Raw genomic sequence first — 22,189 nt, forward strand, 5'->3', positions numbered from 1 at the left:
ATGCTTTATTTTCATGTATTTTGGATACATTTAGTGAAATGCATGTGGGAAGTGAATGCATATAAATAGCTTGCAAAAATATTCAGTGTGATGCTTTAAATGAACACCAGTAATACTGAATCATGAAAAAGGTATCCTCTAAAAACAAACCATATATTGACAAAGAAAAAAAAAACACACAAGAGACCAACATGATTGGAGAGTGTTCTTGGGTCTTGAGTAGTAGTAGATCTTACAACATGAGTAGTCAAGTGCCCATTCTGCTTTGTTTTTTTTTGTGTCTAATGCTTCTAGTTCATCAGTAAAGGAAATAAAATAATGGCACCATTACACCTTTTTTTAATTGGTATTTTCTTTCGTATTTGTACATGTGTTACTGCAGAAATGTTTTCAAGCTTGGCCTACTCTAGCAAAATAGATAAAGTTTTCTAGGTTATCTTACAGGGTCACTGGTTCTGAAATCAATAGTAAATTGACATCCTAAAACAGAGGGTATGTGCAAGTATCTAGCTTTATATGAGCAAAAAAGTTACTACCATAAAGCATCACTTAAAGTGAACCAGAGACGAAGCACCCTCATGTATTTTACCATATATATATCAGTGGGAACAATAGAGAAAACCCCTACCCTGCTCTCTGCTTTTTCCTTCACTGCTCGGCCTGCTTGTTATCAGGTCCAATAAAATACCCGACTGAGCATTCAGCCTGGCTTTGCTCAGGAATCATTATAGCTGAGTCTTTCTTCTCTGATGTCTTTTCAAGTCCAAACCTGCCCCCTTCTGGCTCTGCTATGATGACTCAGCTATAATAATTCCTGAGCAAAGCCAGACTGAATGCTCAGTCAGGGATTTTATCAGGGCTGTTAACAAGCAGGCTGAGCAGTGAAGGATGAAACAGAGAGCAAGTTAGGTGTTTTCTCTAATGTTCCCACTGATATAAATGGTAAAATACATGAGGGTGTTTTGTCTCTGGTTCACTTTAAGGTTAGTGAGTGAAAATGCAAACCATCCCTTTATATCTTTCAAGAGCCAGCCGTACATCCAGGACTCACAAATACAGCTGAATATTTTTACAGAGGCATAAATATAATGCAGACAGCTGTTTCCTACTACTTGGCCTTCATCAGGGAAGGTATGAATTGATACGGATCTATGGTTCGACTTATGTGTACCTATTAAGCTAAGTACTATTTCCCCCTCCGAGTCATAGCAAGTCGGAGGGAGAAGTAGTTTGGGGTCCGGCGATCACCAGAACCCCAAATTAACCTTGCGTAGGGAGTATACTATAGCATTAGTGCTGTACTAGCACCCAGCTTCAGCTCTGAGAGCCAAAACCACCTGCTTCGGGACTTATGAGGTAGAGGTCTTCAAATTACCTAGTTAAGCTGTGGGAAACCAAAACCACTAGGACAGAAATTAACATATCAACAATCCATCTGACAAACACAACACTAGGACAGGGATATATAGCCAGGGCACCTATGATGTGATCACTTAACTTATATCTGGTTTCAAAATGCAGTGGACAACATTAATCATGTCATTACAGTCTAAAGGGGCCCATACACCTAACGATTTTCCCGCCGATATACAGCCGTTTCGATCACAGTGATCGAAACGGCTGTGAAATCGCCATGCACACAGCTGACAGAACGATCAATTTCCATCCGAAATCGATCATTCCTGTCGATTCCCGTTGACCCATCCGTGCGGAAGATTTTTCTCGGTCGCCGGCGGGTCGGGAGTGCATCGTTAGCGGCGTTCGAATGCCCGACGACCGACGCAATACAGCGGGTATGCATTACCTGCTCCGGCCGGCGCGAGTCCCCTGGTCTTCTTCTCCGCTTCGGGCTCCAGACCATTCCTGCAGCTACACAGAACTTCCTGTCCCGGCAGGAAGTTTAAACAGTAGAGTGCCTTCTACTGTTTAAACTTTCCCCCGGACAAGAAGTTCAGTAGCCGGAGCGGAGCCGGAGCGGAGAAGAAGACAGCGGGGACTTGCGGGGCCGGAACAGGTAATGTATGCGGGGGGGGGGGGCGGCAGCAGCGGCAGCTCCACAGATTGTGATCGGTTTCAGGCTGAAATCGATTCACAATCTGTTTGCAGTAAAGGTGGCCATACGATCCCTCTCTAAACAGATTCGATCAGAAAGGGATCTATCTGTTGGTCGAATCTGATGGCAAATCGACCAGTGTATGGCCACCTTTAGGTCTTTATCCTTCTATCTAGCAGAATAATGACAAAGGAAATGACTTACTTGCATTTTACATTCAGGGAAAGTATATTGATCTGCTTCCCTGTCTTGTTTATTTAGTCGGCTTAGTACTAAAAATAGATAAATAAAAATAACCCAGAAATATTACATAATTAATATCCATATTTAGTTTTTAAGCTCTACTTGTTGGTTTGAGTGTCATGCTTTATAGCAAGGAAACATTGGAGCCTTGGCATCTGTAGTGTTAGAAACTTCATGACACCTTTAAAGCAAGATGCATTTCCAATTACAAAACTTGCCTGTAACTTTAAAAAATGAAAACTATATTTCTAATATTTCATTATATGTATATTATGAGGAACTAAGGGACTAACATCACTGGGTAGGCTTGAAAGCAGGCCAAACAGGTTAAGAAACGCTAGCAGAATAAAGCTCAGTGTGTTGTATTTAAAAGCAAACAATCAAGCAAACCGGTGCAGCAAAATATAACAGGAAGATAGCCTCACTTGGGATGCTTAAAGCAATAATACAGTGCAAGATCAAAACACAATTCATGGAAACACAGATATTTCTATGGCATGACTTAGGGAACAATTCAGACCGCCAACTGTGTTTTTTCTTCTCCTCTCTGTTCTCCACAGGAACTGATGTAAGCTTTATTACCAGTGGAGGTATCACACTTGTGAAGCTTTAATAAAGGGTAAGTATTAATTGTTGAGATTATTAAAAAAAATTTAATTTGTTAGTGTATGTGTGTGTGTGTGTGTGTGTGTGTGTGTGTGTGTGTGTGTGTGTGTGTGTGTGTGTGTGTGTGTGTGTGTGTGTGTGTGTGTGTGTGTGTGTGTGTGTGTGTGTGTTTTTTTTTAAACTTTCACCCTTAGTGGGAATGGGTAAGTGGTGTTCTGTAAAGGGAAAAAGGCTTCACCAGCCCCCATCATGGTGTATTCCTAAATCCTTTGGACCATGTCGGTTGGTATTGCCCAGGGGAAGGAACCACATTATTGAAGGCTCCTAATTCCCTAGTAAATACCAGCCTGTATGGGTGATTATGTATTTAGATTGTGATCTATTGTCGATGGCCAACAATTTGCTTGCAATGGAATCTTGTGCTTAATTGAGTCTGATATGTAAGCAACCACTTTTACGCTTCAAATTTGTTGTTTTTGTTTATTCAATAATTAAGTCACGCCTTGAGATTTCTAGTTAGGGATTCAACATAATCATTAGATAATTAGATAAAAACATTGCAAAAATATATAATTGCTGAATGGTGCAAGCACAGGCTATTTTATGTCAAGGTTTAAGGACAGGGTAAGGGCACAGGGACACATTAAAGTTAGGACAGGTAATGCTTTCAGGGTCAACATAAAGGATGGCAAACATATTTTCCAATACCAGTGTTACTTTTTACCCCTTATGTCTTGTTGCCATATTAACACAGACTAGTAAAAAGAAAACAAGAACATATACACACTTTAAGTTATTCCACCCAATGGTCAGCATCTTGCCTGCAATTCTAGACCAGGTGTGTTTGTCCTAGGTTACTATGTTTTCTTTCCTAAGAACAAAATATTATTGGTCATTTCCTAGAGTCATTCCGGCTGATGCCTAATGCAGTGCATACACAGCGCATTCCTCCTCTTGGTCTTCCATACCACCACTTACTTCTGTAATAAATAAAAAAATAGAAAGGTCATAGCAATGGCGCTCCTGCGCCTCCTTCTCAACACCTCACTATTGTCACTATCAGCATTAAGGCAGTAACAAAACCAGCTTTTGCCTCCTTCTGACCGTAAATCCATTGAGTGGCGAATGGTCTTTTTTGCATGCGGATTAAGCTGGATGTTTGTGGGAAAGAAAGTGACACACACAGTCCCATAATTCAGATTAATCTATCTTCTATCATAATCCAGGGTAATCATTCAAATTGGTTATAATACAGTCATGGTTTGAACTCTGGTGGTGGTCGAGCCCAGCATTTATATTTATACATAAAATTGCAGGCAGATGTCCTTGACGGTGTTCAGGTCTATATGTATATCTGTATATGTGACTCTGTCAGGTAGCAGTCTTCTGCAGCTCTGCCACCAGTAGACAGTTACCAGTTGCCACCAGTAGAATACCATGGCACCAGGTAGCAGTCTGCTCCAGCTCTGCCACCAGCAGACAAATCCACTTGATTTCAGTATGCAGGAATCTAGTTTCTGCAACCTCCTCAATTAGGTGGTATAAACTGTAGGACCATGGAAGTGTCACACCTATTTCGAGAAAGGTTAAAGTTGAAGATTAAACAGGCAAGTGCCAGCAGGTACTTTTGAAAGATTGCTTAGGTAACAGCCCTTACCTGGGAACTCCTTGGCTTTCAGCCAGCAAATCCAACTTTTCAAACAATTGCAAGCCCCGCAGATGAATGCTGTAAATCTCCAGCTCCCTCCTCCAGTTCAGACACCGGCATGCAGAGCAGCATGCTGGAAGTTTGTAATCATCTGTCTCTATTCCAGTCCAGTGTCCCAGCAACGCAAAGCTTAATCTAATGTCCTCTAAGGAGAGGGGAACAAATGGATGGCACTACAATAAAGGCAGTAAGATATAACATAGGGGTCACTATATAAAAGAGGAGCAATATGGGTGTATTCTATATGAGTGAAGCACTGAGGTGATTACTATATAATAAGGGGAGCATTAATGGCAAGACCCAAAACCAGAGAACTATTTGGGACACAGTGGTGCTATATAATAAAAAGAACACTGTAAAGCAGTAGATTGTGAGTCGAGTCCTAATAGGCCAGTACAATGAAGGAAACACTACTGGAGCCCATAAATAAAGAGTGTATTATGTGGGTCATAACAAGAAAAATGAATAGCAATGGTAAGTACCATTAAGGAGGGGTGTTACTATAATGGGGGAGAATCATAAATGCATGTGAGCTGTGTAATGAGGGGCTGAATACTGAGAAGAACATCATGATGAGAGAGTAGCACCATACGGGGGGGGGGGTTGGGGGAGATGAGGCACTGTAATGGGTAACAGAGAACACTTTGCAGAAGCTGGAACACTGTTGGAGAATAAGGTGGCACTGGAATGGTAGGAGACTTTGTGGACAGCAAAAAACTGGGTTGTACTTAGAAAACTGTATTCTTCAATTGTTGGGCATCGCTTTGCTTCCATTTGCTTCCAGGGCAGTTATAAAAAAGCCCTGAACACAAAAGTGCACTCTACTACCTAGACATACAAGGGGGTGAGGTAGTAATTCACTTAGAATGGGAAAGTAAACTCCAATTAACAACATTATAGAGCAATTGCTTTACCTAAGCAAAAATATTTATCCCAGCAATGTTTTCCAAATGTTGTCAAGTTGTCAATTTTTTTTTTAAATATTAACTATTAGAGCAAATTGCTGCATGTTTAACAAGTCCTGGTGTTACTCAGGCAGCAGACACCCTGAATATCTCAATGAGGTGGGCTCAAAAAAAAAAAGCAGGCTACCTGATCTGTGGGACTGAGCGGATCAGGTAGCCGCAAAAACAACCACTCCTGTGGGCTGCACTAGCCCACTTTCACTTTCCTGACCTATAGATCAAGACGCTGAAATGAGAAATTCACTCTCTCATCCGCGTGAAAGGTGGCGGGGGCATAGCCAGGGAGAGAGCTGCCCGCTGGCAACTCTGGAAACCCTGTAGGAACGCCCCTGGCAGCTGTTTTGAACAGGGAATCCCTCTCCCTGTGTTTACCTCCGAGATGGTGACAAATAATGTTGCCAATCTTGGGGGTTGCTATAGCGTGACGGAGTGGGGACACAGAGGCATGTTTGAGGCAGAAAACATGCCTCTGTGTTCCATCTGCCCACCTCGGGTTCTCTTTAAAGAGACTCTGTAACAAAATTTTCAGCCTTATTTCTTCTATCCTATAAGGTCCTATACCTGTTCTAATGTGGTCTGTCTTACTGAAGCCTTTCCTAGTTGCACAGTCACTGTAATATCTCTGTTATATAATCTAATCTTCTTTCCTTTGCCGGCTTTGTCAGCTCAAGCAGGAATGTGCTGCTCTGCTGTGATAGGGAGAAGCTATGCAAACCCCCTCCGTGCCTCCTGCAGGCTCTGTATGCTGTGTGTATGACTCACAGACAGAGCTTCTCTGAATGAATAGAATGGTATGCTTTTTATTGTAAGAATTTTTGAGTACAGATTCTCTTTAAAGCATATTATACAGTTAAATGTTACAATAGAAGAATCAATTGCTGTCAATATACAGCTTGCCTACAAAGAGTAGGCCCAAAAAACATAGGATGTGAACAATTCTGAAGATGACTCATGAAGATTCACCCACAATGCTTTCATGAAATGTGAGAGTGCATTAAAAAAATCAAAATGACTAATTAAATCTCGAATGACTGCATAAGTATTCTGAGCTACCTTAGATATTTAATGCTTGTCATGCTTCGTCAGTCTTATAAAAATAAAACTAACTGATTCATGGCAGATGGCTTGCAACTTACTAAAAAAGACTGAAAAACAACTCACTGATCCTAACTAGATCCTGCTTAACCTCTTCAGGACCACAGGCTTTACCACCCCTAAAGACCAGGCCATTTTGTGTAAAATAGGCCACTGCAGCTTTAAGGCCAAGCTGCAGGGCCGCACGACACAGCACACAAGTGATGTGATTCCCCCCCCCCTTTTCCCCCACTAACAGAGCTCTCTGTTGGTGGGGTCTGATCACCCCCAGGTTTGTTTTGTTTTTTTTAAATAAATATTTACTCTCTTTTTTGATGATTTTTTTGTTTTTTTTAACATGCAAATTACCCTCCCTCCCCCCATCTGCCTATCACAGCGCTTGGCTGTGATAGGCTTCAGCCTATCACAGCGGATCGCTTCTTAGTCTCCCAGGGGGACAGCCGTGTCACATGGCTGTCCCCTGTACAGCGCTGCTGTTGATCGCAGTGCTGTACATGTTAATTAGACGGCGGTTTCACTGTCTAACAGTCTCCCGAGTGGCGATTGCCGCTCGGAGACTGAAGGCGGAGCTCCACTCCGCCCACCAAGCAGGAGATGCGCCTGCAGCCTGTGCACGATCTCCTGCAAAACAGAGCCCCAGGACTTTAAGCAGATTGGTGTTAGGCGGTCCTGGGGCTGCCGCCGTGGCGTGACACGGTTGGCTAGAGGTTAAACTAATACCATGCAACGTTTCATCTGATATAGCAAGAATTTGAGCCTCATCTAAAACTTAACTACTAACTGAAAAAATAGATTTTTTTTAATCTTAAAAATTACTAAATAATAAGTAATCTTCCAAATTGTTTACCGTATTAATTTGCCGTCAGAAGCCAGGTTGGGCTGGGCCACCAGGAGACTGAGTCAGTCCTGGTCCTCTTTTCAGAGACTGGCATGAAGTGTTCTTCAGGTAAGTATGGGCTCGATCCAATTCACTTTTTCTGCTAAGTTTTCTCCTAGGTGAAGTTTTCACATTATAAAATGCCTATTAAGTTACCAGCAAGCAAGAAAATAATCAGATTAACTTTTTTACCTACGTTTTGGTACTTTTTCAATTGCAGAGTGGAAAAAAAGTTACCATATTTTTTCTCCCCCAAAAGTGGGGAGAAAAAGTTACTGCGTCTTATAGTCCGAATGTAACATTCAGGTACTTGTTTCCTTGGTCCGCAGTGGGGTGGCAGCAGCGCAAAACATTTTGAGCTGCATATGGAAACTGCTGTAATCATCCCCAATGTAATCATCCCCTTTGATCTTTAATCTCAACTAGCAGTGCGATCCCCATTGTTTCTAAGCGGCATTGGAGCAGCCGCTGTAGTCTCCACAATGCCTGTCCTTTGATCTTCCGTCTGCCTCATTGTTCCCCGCAGCGCGAACCACAGTGTCTCTAAGTGGATTAAGAAAAGCAGCGGTAATCCTCCACAATGATTACTTTTTGATGTTGCCCAGCAGCCCCGCAGCAGCGCGATGCAAGCTGACATAGCACATCTTCAGCCACTATAGCGGCAGAGTCCACAGCGGCTTCCGTACTGGCTTGCATACTTGCATCATCACATGACCCCGGCGCACGTGCGCCTGGGTCATGTGATGATGAAAGTAAACAAACAATGAGGCAGACGGAAGATCAAAGGACAGGCATTGTGAAGACTACAGCGGCTGCTCCAATGCTGCTTAGAAACAATGGGGGTCGCACTGCTAGACACTCTGAGTAAGATTAAAGATCAAAGGCAGCTCCTATGCTGTTTAGGATCGCTGTGAATCACGCTGCTGCTGATACCACCACCTCATTAGGACAGCATGGACACCCAGACCGGACCCAGCAACTGCCACCCAGGCTGGTGAGATCTCATGTAATGCTATTGTATTTGTTGGTTATTGTAGCTGGGGTGGGGGTTGTGTAGTGTGGGGTTGTGTACTGTACTGTAGTGTAGGTAGTGTAGTGTTGTGTAGTGCAGTGTAGCTGGGGGGGCAGCAAGGGTTAGTGCAGTGTAGTTTAGTATAGTTTGTGGGGGCAGCAGGAGTTGTTAGTGTAGCCTAGCAGTGTAACTTAGACATCTTGGGGGGAGGAAAGGCCCATAAGACACTCCTGGACCATGGATGCACCCAGGTTTAGTATTTTTTTCCCTGGTTTTTGCCCTTTAAACCTAGGTGCGTCTTATAGTCCGGAGCGTCTTATAGTCCGAAAAATACGGTATTTTAAACAGAAGATGACAAATGATCTCCTAGGAGAAAACTTAGGAGAAAAAGAGAATTGGTTGAGGCCCAGTATATATTACTATTCACCTTCTCCGACTTCAGTTTACTAGTGTAATGTTCAAGTGGCTGTTTCATTACATAACACATGTTCATAACTTACATGACATCTGTATGGTAGAATGTAGTAAATTATTAATAATACCCACCTTTATGTTACTTCCTATATACTGCTGTGTATTGGTATGTAGTCCCGCCTCCCAGTGATGTTTACACTCTTTAGTTATGCAGAATTCTCCTCTCAGAGCATTATGGGAGACCAACACGCATTAAACAATATTCTGCAGCAATCCACCTGCAAGCAGTAAAGAGGTCGCCACTAAATTTCAGAATGTAAATCAGGGCGAGGAAAGATTTTACAATGGGCAAACAATAACTAAATATTTTATTAAGTAATATTGTAAAAAAAAACGTATTCCTTATGTTATATTTAGTAAAGTTCCTCTTTAGGAGTCGGATTGATGTGGGTGCTACACACACACAGAGGCAATGTAAGGCACTAAAATAGAGCCCCTTAGAAAAACTTTTCATGCTATCTGGAAATCTGCACTGTGTGGCCTAACAGATCTCCTGCCTTTCTTCAGTCCTTATATATTGCAATCTCCTCTACAGTCTTCAGCCTATGTGGCATGGGATGCTCAGCTGAGGGATGACTTTATGCATCTTCCCTGCACCCAGTTACACCTTAAATGCACAACATATAGGGTCTGAGGCCGGAAAGGAGTGCAGCCAGGACCCTGGTAGGCCACCCTATAGTCAGGCAGCTCGAATCAACAACGATAATATCAGGAAATAGCTAAGTACTGAACATTAAGCAGGAGACAGACTAATACATGCCAAGGTCAGGACGGATATCAGAATTTCATGGTGTCAAAGGGCTAGACAAGGGCATGTCATGAAACAGGAACAGGCATTGGTTGAGGCTGTAATTAATACTAGGTCAAGGGCCAGGCTGAGGTTGTTCACAAAGGCAACTCAAAGTAATCACACCCAGCCAGTGACACTAGTGTTGCTCAGATAACCCCGTTTACGGATTCAAATAAATCCGGCCACGGCAGTGCCAAAATCCGGATAAGCCATGATTGTTATCCGGATTTCAAACAGACTGACGAATTCGACTCGGATTTCATCCACGATTGCCTGTAAAATCCATGATCATGGGTTTGTGATCCGAATTTGACTTTAACATTAATAGCAAAGCCCCCATACATGGAACAATCACAAAAATTGCATGGATTATAAAAGTAATCAGTGGCTACAACTTAAAAAAAGGATTAAAAAAAAAATCGAATTTAAAATTTCCAATGAAAAAGTATTGGAGATTAAATACCGCCCCCTCACACCAAATTTGCATTATATGTTAAGTAGAACAGTGGGAACAAGGGAAAACATTTTTTTTTTCAAAAAGAGTTATAGTTTTTGAGACAATCGATTTTAAAAGTTCAAAGGAAATTTCAAAGGAAAAAAGTATACATGTAAATGCGGTAAATACATTAACTGTCATTTACCACATTTAAATGTATACTATTTTCCTTTGAACCTTTAAAATTCATTATCTCAAAAACTATAAGGTCTTTTTATCCTGCAAATTTGGTATATATATATATATATATATATATATATATATATATATATATATATATATATATATATATGTAACCGCTAAAGTCGGCGACTTTTCAGCTTATAATCACGGATATTTTTTTCCGTGGTCACGGGCCGAATATGCGAAATAACAGCCGCGTCCGTGATTGAATTCCGTGATCGATTCCCAAACACGGATTTGGATCACGATGTCGGATAGTGAAAAAAATGCTTGTGAATCATGGCTATGCTGTGATCACGGATTGTATCCAAGCAACACTGAGTGACACACAGGTAACTAAACACTACACAAGACCCTGCTGAACACTGAATAGGGACTGTCTACAATACTTTGTAGAATTCCTTATCAGTGGCTGAGCAGATGCAGTCATGCAGAAAGCAGAAAGCTTATTCTCTCTGCACCCTTAGTTATCAGTTTCTCAGGACAGGGAAAATACATTTTCTAAACTACCAGAAAATTTACAGTGCAGAGGTGATCCCCTGTTGTGTCTGTGGTTTGAGACACCACAGCGCCCATCCTGACCTGCCCTTAGAGGCTGGAGCCTCCCCAGACTCCTTGTCCGCCCGGCCCTTGGGAGGAGAGACGCTTCTCAATTCAACATTACAATAATCTCTGCACAGCCAGGCACATGAAAGTCTGGGGGTCTAAAGTACATCGTTTGGAATGGTCATGTATTCACACAGAAATGGGGATGTGCAAAGCTTCATTTGTATGTGTTTGAAATCATGTGGCCTGGATTGAAGTTGTTGTGCATTTATACAGGGATACTTCCTAAAACTACCATAAGGGCTGGATCCCACTAGAGCATTTTTTCGAGCATTTAGGGATCACTTTTAATCACTAGGGAGTTCCCAAAATGCTCTGCCAATGTAAATGAATGGGACAGATTCCACTAGTGCGATTGCGATTAGGCAATTCACAATCGCAGCACATGCAGCATTTTGGGAGCATTTCCATTTTAATGTATAGCGTAGGAGCAGGGAAATCACTCTCAAAATCGCTTGCAAAGTGCTACCACAAATCGCTAGCGATTGTAATAGCGCTTTGTAGTGGGTCCCAGGCCTGACTAATGATTGTTCTGGATAGATAGTGATTGAGCATTTGTATAAACCTTTCAGAATATTATGTCACACTGTCAGCAGACGTGGCCATTACATTCAGGTTACAATCTGTTGACTATGTTAATAGGCACTTTTGCAAAGAGTGGAAACGTAGCCAAACAGTGTGTTGTAAAACCTGTGCTCATGCAAATACACATCCAAATCGCTATAACCGTGCCATGCATGCCTATGGATATTCAGATGCATTTTGCGGAAAACTGCAGTATGCAGCATTTTTTTCCTGCACTTGATTCTGATGTAGCATATGGATTTCAATAGGCTGTGATTCTTCATCGAAAATAGCTTGCAGAAAATGGATATGATTCACGTGTAGTGGAAACAGGCTTTTATGACTGCAGTTTAGAATGTCGTTGAACTAAAAATAAAAATATGAGGCTTAGTTCTATGTTACTAATGTTCTATTTATTATTCGCACTACACATGCAAGTACTGTAATTAATTCATAAGTTTATATTCAGTTCAGGTTTGCGTTACAAAATATTTCTGATTTTGTCATTTTTTTGCATTGCATTTCTTTTATGCACATCTAATGTATTCAACTTTCCGTACTGGAGATATTGTGAATTTAAGTTCTTTTGTATGTTTAAAGTAAGTTATTTTCAGCATCATTTGTCTAAATTCATTTGAAAGATTCCGCATTTGTAATAGTCACATGCAAGCTCGTCACTAGCTCCTATAAATAGATGGCTTGTGACCAAAATGGTTATCGCTGTTTAAATATTTGATGACGACTCTCCGAGATCCTCTGCCAGTAAATGTGTCAGTCTGTGAGTATGCTTTGTAGATGCTAAATTTGGCTGACCGGCATTTTGCTTATGATGCTATAGCCAATGTGTTTGTAGCCCAGACATGATGTTTTTGTTACATCTTGCTGTCAACTTTTAGCAATGGTGTTTTTACATCGGTTACTATGAATTCATGTTTTTATATTCAGAGTAATCAATTATGTTACTTCACAATGCAAGTGTACTTTTCTTGAGAGATACTGCGCACTATTCTTCCTCAGTAACTCTGTACAATAATAATAATAACTATTATTATTATTTAAATTGCAGAGATGGCAAGGAAAAATACAACAATCCCTTCTCGAGTTAGCTTATAGTCTGAAGGGCAAACACAGTAGGCAAAAGGAGTCAGAAGCTGTACGTAAGCTGAAAAGAATATGATGAGACCAAGCTGGGTCAGTTGTACGAGGAAACAAAATGGGACACTGAGAGCCCAATAAAGTGTAGTAGGTTATAATGCAGAAATGTTCAAAAGTGAACAGTGTATATGTAATTACTGTACAGGCAGGTGGGGAGATTAGAACTTGACCCCACTTCGGTTAAGAAGCCGCTCTCTACAGATAGGAAACAAAAGGGGTAGCACCCCTTCACCAAGGGTGGACTTGACAATCTGGCAAAGATTGAAACAAAGGTGTTAAAATCAGGATAAAATGTTAAAAAAAAAACAATTTAAAAAAAGAGGTAGCAGTGGACTTACCTTCCCAGTAAGTAGACACAGATTCTGTTTTAGTCAACAATAACATTTATTCAGGTACTCCGCAATGTAACACGTTTCACAGGTTCAATCCCGCTTCATCAGGCAATAATGGAAGCAAAAAACGAGTGCAGGTCAATATATAAACCAAGAGCCTCCGTGCACACCTTATTTAAACGTTTTTTAAACATTCTATCCTGATTTTGGCGCCTCTGTTTCAACCTTTGTCGAGCTGGGGCAGTAGATGGATAAACGTAAAGTTTTCCACATGTCCGGGAATGCCATGACCACAGAGCCAAAAGTGCAAGCTGGAAACTCTAGTGTAACTAAGCCAAATGGCATCTTACAGGTTGAAATCGCAATTTAAGTAACTGTGAATGGTAATATCCTAGCAGTTACCCGATTCTGATCTTAAAGGAAGTAGTGAATATATATGTTACGGCAAGAACCCGAAGTTTGGCCACTTCGCGTTGTGGCTGGCCACTTCGGGTTCTGGCCGGTCAATGTGCGAAGTGGCCGCGGCGCTGCGGCCAATGTCCGAAATGAGCCAAATCTTGGCGGCTCCGATTATTTTCCTCGGCGCTGGCTTCGCCCCCTGCCTCTCTGCTATCGGCTTCTGACAGCCGGGGGGACACTTGCGTCCCCCCCAGAGCCGTTCGTGGCTGCAGGCAGAGGCAGGAAAGCAGGAATTAATTCGTCCCCGCAGAGCGGGCGCTGACAGAAGCAATGTCTGCAGTGCTCCCCACTCTGCTTTCCTGCAGGGGGTGTCGGGGGGGACTCGTGTGTCTCCGGCTGACTGAAAGCTGATAGCAGGGGGCTGAGCCAGTGCCGGGGAAAATGATCGGAGCCGCCAGGATTCGGCTCATTTCGGACATTGGCCGCAGCGCCACGGGCACTTCGCACATTGACCGGCCAGAACCCGAAGTGGCCAGCCACAACGCGAAGTGGCCAAACTTCGGGTTCTGGCCGTAACATATATATGTACTGGAAGAAGACTTGTGATGTTACAGTTAGGGATGGCAATGCTTAGGAGAACTCATGGAGAAGTATGTGATCAGCTTCATCAGCTGATAATTAGCAAGGCTCTGATTTGCTGTTCATGATCATATGTTAAATCAGGAATTCATTACAGCAAATCAGAACCTTACAAATCTACCAGCTGATCAGACTGATCACATGATTGTCCATGAGTTCTCCTAAGCATTGCTCTCCCTAGTTATAGTGACAGTACATCAGCTGAAACTTTGTAGACTGTTGCAAGAGGAGCTGGAGTTTGTTTCTCATTCACTTATGTCCTTTTTCCGCTATAGATCATAAGTGCACAGGGAAGAATGCAGTTGTTTTTCTCCACTTGTTCTGTGTTCATTGGTCAACTGGAAAGTGTTTTTCAATTGCACTAGAAGCCAATCACACCAGAAATGCAGCAGGCTGGCACTGTGATTCAACAAGTAAGTAAACAAATTAGCCTGAAAAACCAAGAGTACTTGCAGACAGCAAATCACAGGAGCTTCAAAAATCATATTGAAGCACAAGACCTTATAGATCATTGTATGTGTTCAGGACCACAGACTTTGTACATACGTGCTAACTTGTTCTTAGCTTGAGGAGGTTGGTAAGGGCTTGTGGAAAATGTAATCTCTGTATGGCGCTCCCAATGCATCGGTAAGAGATCTGGACTCCCCCATCATCTTGTCCAGGCCAAGGCATATTCTTTCCGCCTTTCCTCTCCATAGCAACAAAATGTGTTGCTAGTCTGCAGGCTAGGTGTGCCTCTAGAATACCCGCCCCCAAACTCTTGCCTGATGGATCAAGTCACAATCCCTGCAATCTATTCTATCACCCAGGTTATTATACTGAGAGAGGGAGAATGTTGAGGGAGGTGATTGCAGATTGATGAGATATGTATGTGCATGTGATTCACCATGTTGTTGTTGTTTTTTTTTCAATAGTTTTTATTAAAGGTTTTCAATAATAACCATACAAAGGAAAACAAGATATACTTCAGTAAATCCACATTCTTGTGCAATGTATATGTATTCCCACTCAGGGGGCAGTGGAAACCATAAAGGATTTCTGAGGTGAAAAAAGAAATCTAGCTTTACTTACCTGAGGCTTCTTCCAGCCCCTTGAAGTCATTTGTAATCCTAATAATTTGTGCACATATTATTTATACTGAAGCTAACGTCCTCCTTTGCTGTACCTGTTTTGAATGCAAGTTGTGTATTTTAGTCCACATTGTGGAGCTCTGCACATCTATTGCAGGTAGTCAATTCGGGTGCAGCCTCTGTTTGGAAGCGCTGTCAATGTCTCCTGCTTTACAAAACTCATATAAGTATACCTATGGCTAGCTGCATCCATGTGCTTCAATTTGCATTCAAATTATAGATCAGGACTAGTACATGATTTGCATCTGATTTGCATTCAAGGCATGTATTTAGCCCCTGTGGGGCTCTGCTTGCCTCTGTTGGTTTACAATTCAGTTGCAAACTATGAGCGCTGTCATTTGTTTGATGTCATTTGTATCCTCGCCACACTTCCGGTCTTCATCTGGGTCCCACTGGCAGCCTCTAAGGATCACCAACCTACGATGGGTCGTCTTCAGCGCATGCGCTGGTGTATTTCTTTACACATTTGGTCATATGGTAACAGTAACTTCCATTACAAAAGATAATTCTACTTTGGTAAATGTACTGTCCTTTCTGAAAATACTTGTATCATTGCAGGGACAGGCATTTGAGATATTGGTGCAATATAAAGCAAGTGATAACAGTTTCGGATGCCTTGAGAGATGTAAAGTATAAACGTTAGCCATGAGACTTGGCCAGAAGTAGTGCGCTCAATAAATGGCATCAGTGGGAAACATTAAGCTGGGTCACTAAAAAAATATTAATACTCATTTATTATCAACTCATTGCATCTAAAATTGCCCAAACATCTCCCCATCCTACTGCCCACTCCGCATTATATAAAAACACGACCATCTCCAGTGAGGTCACCGTAGGCAGATCACTCCCACACAGCTAGCAAAGGTGAACTATGAACAATAAACACACACATGTTGAATTGAGTTCTATTGTGTATGCAATTTCTTGCTCACATATTCAAAAAATTGTAAAGACGCAGTTAAATTAATCTACTATCCACCTTCCGTCCAATAAGGGAGAAGCTGACATTCAGTTCATAACTTCAGGCTTGGAATACTGTCTATACAGTATAGGATTCCCAGTACATGTAATCATATACAGACACGATTTATATTCAAACACACACCAAGAGAGGGTGCTAGCACACCATACAACTTTCATTTACATAACAGGTGGTGCTTAAGTAATCACCTGGTAAAATGCTTGACTGAGCAGCTACTGCAGATACAGTACTTGGAATACTGGGCTTTCATTTTTTTCTGAATGCCTTTTGCATTCTTTGATGCTCACAACTAAGAAAAAAGATCATGTTTTAGCATCCCTACAGATTTATGTGCGAGCAACAGATTATGCAAAACAAAGATTACTTTCTGTACAGTTATACTGTATTTTTAGTATCAATCAAATAGAACATTTGTAGCTATAGTACATGTATAGTTAATTCTCATAAGAGTCCCATCTACGTTCATACTTTACATCTCTCAAGGCTTCCGAAACTGTTATCACTTGCTTTATATAGCACCAATATCTCAAATGCCTGTCCCTGCAATGATACAAGTATTTTCAGAAAGGCCAGTACATTTACCAAAGTAGAATTATCTTTTGTAATGGAAGTTACTGTTACCATATGACCAAATATGTACAGAAATACACTTTTTGTTTATTCATAGAAATGAAGAAAACCTTGTGTTTGCTAACTTATTACTGATATCACGGTTAAAGCTAAGCAATTGTAGTGAAATAAATTGCTGCAAAATACACAGAAATTTGAAATTTTTGTAATAATCGCTTTTATCTCCACTTGTGTGGGTTCTTATATCCTAACATGGACAATAAAAATGATTCTGATGTTTCAAAAAGGCCAGCTGATTGACAGTAATTACGGTGGTTATAAGGGCAGTAGACCAGTGCACAAAGATTCAGGCCACGTTCACAGTGACCATTGCGTTCCCTGTGACAGCAGGAAAGCAACCCAGCAGACCGGGAAAGTGGCGCTACACATTACTCATGCTTTGCGTTACATACAGTGAAGCATACAGTTAAAAGTATGCTTCAACGTAATCGTTAACAAACGCATTGTGTGGTAACACGCTGCATGCAGCGCATTACCATACTGCATTCTGTTATACAGCAATGCATCTGCTGCACTGTAATCATCGCATAGGTGGTGCATTGCAGTGCGATGCATTAGAATGCCCATTATGCCGCACCACAAGACACCACTGTAAACATGGCCTCAGGGTATGTTAATACTACGGCTTGGTTCACATTAGGCTCTAAATAGCTTACGTTCCCTTCCGATGAGCGGAACGCAGCAGCGGAAGCAATGCTTTCCCGTTGGGAAAGTTCACATTGCTAGGTTCCTCTCCCTACGTTCCGCTTGTTGGAGCGGACGTTCCCGACCTGCACGACCCTTCTGCTCCCCTCCAATTCACGGAGCGTAATGCAGCGCAGAAGCGGATGTGTGCCAATGTGAACCCGGCCTAAATATGTTGCTTAACTTGTACCTTAAAATTGGCATAAGGCAACACCCTGTACACGGCAAAACCATGCATTATGTTATGTCACAAAAGTGATCACACCACTCACATTTTTGTAAATATTATTATTATTTAGCATTTGTATAGCGCCAACATCTTATGCAGCACTGTACAGAGTATACTGTCGCCTAACTGTCCCTCCTAGGAGCAAGGATTGAGGAACACTACTGTGGTACGAATTGGAAAACATTTCGAAAATCTGCATTGTCAAAACATTTTGAAACGTGCCATAAAGGTAATATAGCCTCATTTACTTTTCAGGGGGTTGAGAGGTTGTTCTGCCCTATTAGGGTAGTGATCTCCAGAGGTTCCTCCTCAAACGAGAGGCCTTCTGGATCCACCTGATGGGTACCCATACCCCCGGACGCCTTAACAACCGATTTGAGTCTTATGTACGATTACTAATTTGTTATACTCCTGTATCCCATCATGTATATTCTTCTTCTGTATTTTTATTAGCAAGAAGTTTTAAATCAGGATGATACCATTTACTGGCTAACTACAAATGAACAAGGATAAACAAGCTTTCGGCCTTGCAGCCTTCGTCAGGTTTACATCCTGTTAGTTTGCAAGCTGGTGGTACAGACAGCTTATATACATGCAACATCAAAAGAGAATACAGATATTTTTTTCAAGCATAAATACGTAATTAAGATGCCTTAATACAAACAGACCAAGGCATCTTTATTACGTATTTATGCTTGAAAAAAATATCTGTTTTCCCTTTTGATGTTGTATGTATATAAGCTGTCTGTACACCCAGCTTGCAAACTAACAGGATGTAAACCTGACGAAGGCTGCAAGGCCGAAAGCTTGTTTATTCTTATTCATTTGTAGTTAGCCAATAAATGGTATCATCCTGATTTAAAACTTCTTGCTTTTACTGATGGCTAACACGGTACAATACCCTACTGCTACTAGTATTTTTATTATTGTCCATTACAATGCCAGATAGAAACTATCAACTTTTTCTCTCACTATTCTATATTTTGTTCTTCGTAATGTTGCTTTTTACATTTATACATGTAATTTAACACGTTAAATGTACAATATCTTTTAGATAGGTGGTCTCTTTTTTCTTTAGTTGGGTAGAGCTTTCCCTCCACCCATCTATACAGGTTCATTGAAACTATGACTAAAGGCGTATTCTAAGCCCGACGCGTCAGTTTGATCCTGTAGTTGTCTATGTCTTCATGTGTGGATTGTCCTATATAAAGAATACTGGCTTTTAACTACTCAACTGTAGTTTGCGAATCCTCTGTTTTTGCTGCTTTGCTTTGTAAAGTGCATATTGCAACCAACAGAGTAATTCAGTACACGTTGCAAACCATTTTGGTCCTTTGTCAGGTTGCAATATATTTAAAAAGAAAATCCAGTAGTGTGCCACCTGTTTTCACTTGTGGAATCAATGTCTTTCTTATGGATCATGTTTAGAAGAGGCTTCCTTCTGAGACAACAGCCATGCAGACCAATTTGATGCAGTGTCCAGTGTAAAGTCTGAGCACTGACAGGCTGACACCCATCAACCTCTGGAGTAATGCTACCATCACTCATATGTCTATTTAAAAAAAGACAACCTCTGGATATGATGCTAAGCATGTGCATTCCACTTCTTTGGTTGACCATGGCAAGGCCTGTTCTCAGTGGAGCCTGTCCTGTTTAACCACTGTATGGTCCTGATCACCCTGCTGCAGCTCAGTTCCATGCTGTTGCCAATCTTCTTATTGTCTAGGTCAGTGATGGCGAACCTTTCAGAGGCCGAGTGCCCAAACTGCGACCCAGAATCGACTTTTTTGTTACCAGATTTTTCTGGGTTCAACCATGGGGGAGCGCTGTGGGTGTTTGCGGCGCACATAGCCGGCCACGCCAAAAAATGGGTGTGGCTATGACATTGTATGGGCGGAGCAACCGTAATGATATAACAGCGAGGCATACAAAAGCAGTGTTTCCGCCATGATGTGGTGAAACGAGGATTCGCATCATGGGTGTGCAGAAACTGTGTGATGCTGTTTATTAGTATACCGTAACCCCAAAGCAGCAAATATACCAACTATGACCATTAAATAATAAATGCAGCAACAGTTACCCCAGACACCAGAAAATAAACGCAATGTGGGCAGCATTTCAGCAGAAAATAACGCAATGTGGACAAAATTTCAGCAGAAAATAACGCAATATGGGCAACATTTCAGCAGAAAATAATGCAATGTGGACAACATTTCAGCAGAAAATAACGCAATGTGGATCAGCATTTCACCAGCAAAAAAAATAATTTACTCACCTGACAGAGGTCTCCTCTCCCGGCGGCGGCGCGCAGCTCCACGATTACCTTCCTGCAGCCAACCGAAAGTCCCGCGCTGACAGGACGTGCTGACGTCTGACCAGGCGCCCCTGTGAGCAGAGCGGGGTGGGGGCAGAGCTTTCAAAAACATCTCTGTGCATGGATGCTCATTCTGCTCCGCCCCGCCAAGACAGATGGCATGCAGAGTTCTCGGCGGTTGTTAAGATTTTAGTGGTGGTAGCGGACACCGCACGCGTGCCCACAGAGACAGCTTTGCGTGCCGCAGGTTCGCCATCACTGGTCTAGGTCTTTCTGTAGAGCAACAATTATTTTTTTTAAATCCTCAGAGATCTCTGCCACGAAGTGCCATGTTGAACATCTAGTGACCAGTACAAGAGTGTGAGAGTGATAACACCAAATTGAACACACCTGCTCCCCATTCATACCTTGTCTACCAAACATCCCACTGGGGTGAGAAGTCCATAACGTTTTACACTCCTGTGGAAACAAGTCTAAAAACAAAATAGCTTTTAATGCACAACTGCAGTGAGTGGGACCTGGAAGCCGACATATTTACAGTGTAAATTGCTCGGCTGATTATCTGCATCTGCCTGGTACACTCCATGCAATTTCCCATCAGACCGACAGACCAAATCAATAATTTCCATCAGGTCCGATCTGATTTCCAATTGTTTTTCTTATCACTTCTGTACAAAGCGATCAGGAAAACGATTGGAAACCAGATCGCACCTGTGGGAAATTATTGATTCTACCTGTCAATCTGACGGGAAGTTGCATGGTGTGTACCTGGCTTAATACTTTTAGCCATAGACCTTAAACAAGCATGCAAATCAGGTGCTCTGACTGAAGTCTGACTGCATTAGCTGCATGCTTGTTTCAGGCATGTGATTCAGACGCTATTGCAGCCAGATAGATTGAAACACTGACAAACAACTGGTATTGCTTGCTTCCGTATCCCTCTCACTTCAGGTGTCCTTTAAGTATTGTCATAAAAATTTGAAATTATTCCAAATTTTGGTGCCAATTTTATGCAGCAGCATTTGATTGGTCTGTTTGCAAGCTGCTTACCTTTACACAAAAGTTGCAGAAACTTGAAATTATTTATATTTGTCTCATTGACCATCCCCAACAGCAATGCATGTAATAGAACCTGCTCCAGGAAGTTAAGTTTGTCAGAATTTGGCAGTTACCCACCACATATGCCCACTTCAGGGTAGGAACACACTAAGCAGAATCGCATCTGCAGTTTCCACTATGTGCTATGGAAAACCTTTATGCAATTCTGCCTAGCGTGTTCCTACCCTAAAAGACAACTGTAACGAGAGGGCTATGGAGGCTGTTATATTTATTTCCTTTTAAGAAATACCAGTTGCCCGATTACCCTGCTGAACCTCTGCCTCTAATACTTTAAGACACTGACCAAACATATGCAGATCAGGTGTTTCTGACATTGTCAGATCTGACAAGATTAGCTGCATGCTTGTTTCTGGTGTTATTCAGACACTACTGCAGCCAAATAGATCAGGTGGGCTACCAGGCAACAGGTATTGTTTAAAACGAAATAAATGTGGCAGCCTCCATAGCCCTCTTGCTACAGTTCTCCTTTAACTAGTACCACCTACTGCATATTTTAATGTTCAATGAATACTATTTTATTTTAAAGAAAACCCGAGCTGGGTTTGAACAATGTGATCTGCATAGTGAGGCTGGATCTGCCTATACAGCCCAGCCTCTGTTGCTATTCCAAACCCCCCTAAGGTCCCCCTGCACTCTGCAATCCCTGATAAATCACAGCCGTGCTGTGGACACACAGCGTGTGGCAGCGGCTGTGTTTTTCTCTATAGTGTCACTCTGCTGCTCTCCTCACCTCTTGCAGAACTCCGGTTCCCGCCTGCCTTCCTTCCCTCCTTGCTGATTAGAGGGAAGGGAGGAGGGCAGGGACCGGAGCTCTGCAGGAGGCGGAGAAGCAGCCGAGACTGACACTACAGATGTAAACACAGCCACACAGCTGGGCTGTATAGGCAGATCCAGCCTCTGTATT

At 42.0% G+C, this 22,189-nt stretch overlaps 1 long non-coding RNA gene across 1 annotated transcript in view; it reads right to left on the reverse strand.

Moving 5' to 3' along the window:
* Positions 1-3,502: 3,502 nt before the first annotated feature.
* Positions 3,503-22,189, reverse strand: part of LOC137563642 (uncharacterized) — a 35,416-nt gene continuing 16,729 nt past the window's right edge. The window contains exons 2-3 of the long non-coding RNA XR_011030399.1: positions 9,106-9,251; positions 3,503-3,882 (exon numbers count right to left, since the gene is read on the reverse strand). This is a non-coding gene — a long non-coding RNA (uncharacterized lncRNA). The remainder of the gene's footprint in view (positions 3,883-9,105; positions 9,252-22,189) is intronic.

Source organism: Hyperolius riggenbachi, chromosome 3, assembly GCF_040937935.1.
Source record: "Hyperolius riggenbachi isolate aHypRig1 chromosome 3, aHypRig1.pri, whole genome shotgun sequence".
In the NCBI taxonomy this organism is placed as follows: Eukaryota; Metazoa; Chordata; class Amphibia; order Anura; family Hyperoliidae; genus Hyperolius; species Hyperolius riggenbachi.